Source organism: Ursus arctos, unplaced genomic scaffold (genome assembly GCF_023065955.2).
Source record: "Ursus arctos isolate Adak ecotype North America unplaced genomic scaffold, UrsArc2.0 scaffold_11, whole genome shotgun sequence".
NCBI classification, from domain to species: domain Eukaryota; kingdom Metazoa; phylum Chordata; class Mammalia; order Carnivora; family Ursidae; genus Ursus; species Ursus arctos.
Genome location: NW_026622775.1, coordinates 66,634,400 through 66,635,362, shown reverse-complemented (window position 1 = coordinate 66,635,362; position 963 = coordinate 66,634,400). Strand labels below are relative to the sequence as shown.

The following is a 963-nucleotide window of genomic DNA, read 5'->3' as shown; positions in this document are numbered from 1 at the left end:
AAAACATAAGCATTTGTCCTTCTCTTGAGAATCAAACAAAACTGACATTAACAAGACTGTGAATATTGTCTTTTGTTCTCTGAATCTCTATTTGTTTCTCCCTCTTCATTCAAAGGAATATTGGTTTTCAAGAAATCTACTCACCTTGTAATCAGTGATGGGGGAAATGTATTTATTGCTACTGATGTGAAGTGGGAAAGAGTAAGAAAGCCAGATTCACCCCTCTGGGGTTTGTTTTGATTTGTGGGGGGAGAGGGGGTTCTTTTTTGTGGAGCTTTTTTTTTTTTTTTTTTTTGCGGTTTTTACCTTTATTTAACAATCAGCAGATAGTTCTCACCCACATTAACTGTCCGTGGATTTTTGAAGATGGTGGAAGGCACAGAGGAAACCAGTGTCTAGAGCTGGCTTGGTGAATCTTCATCCTCGTAACGTTTTCTGGACAACCGCCTAGGGATGTGGTAGGGAATGTCCTTTATTCCTTTGGCCCAGACAGCTCTGTCGAGCCTTGTGTCAAGGCGCACATCTGGGGTTCCCATCTCCTTCATGGCAAATTTCTGGATCTCTTTGAATGAGCTTGTGAATGTTTATGGTGCGTTCTCTCGTCACTACCTCACTGATGGCAGAATGGCCCCACTCCTTCCCCTCACCACCCTTCTTGGCAGGGGCCATTCTCCCAGGCCCTGGTTGGAAAAGCTCTCTAGGGTTTTAGGACTGAGACTTTGAGACTCAGAACCTTGGAGGGGAAGGTAAGGAGGTGGGCCAATCAACAATCTAAATTATAATTCCTTGTTCTTAAACCAGACAAGACAAGACCCAGGGCCCTTTCAGGATAGAAAGATGGCTTAGTGAAAAGACAGACAGATAGTTGGTAGATAGAGAGACAGATATATAATCAAATATTACAGGATATATACATATAGTTACATATATATGAGATTAGAAAATGTTTTGCTATCAGTGTTT

At 41.7% G+C, this 963-nt stretch overlaps 1 pseudogene; it reads right to left on the bottom strand.

The window, feature by feature from the left end:
* Positions 1 to 308: 308 nt before the first annotated feature.
* LOC113270064 (60S ribosomal protein L31-like) lies at positions 309 to 669 on the bottom strand (annotated as a pseudogene).
* Between the last annotated feature and the right edge of the window lie 294 nt (positions 670 to 963).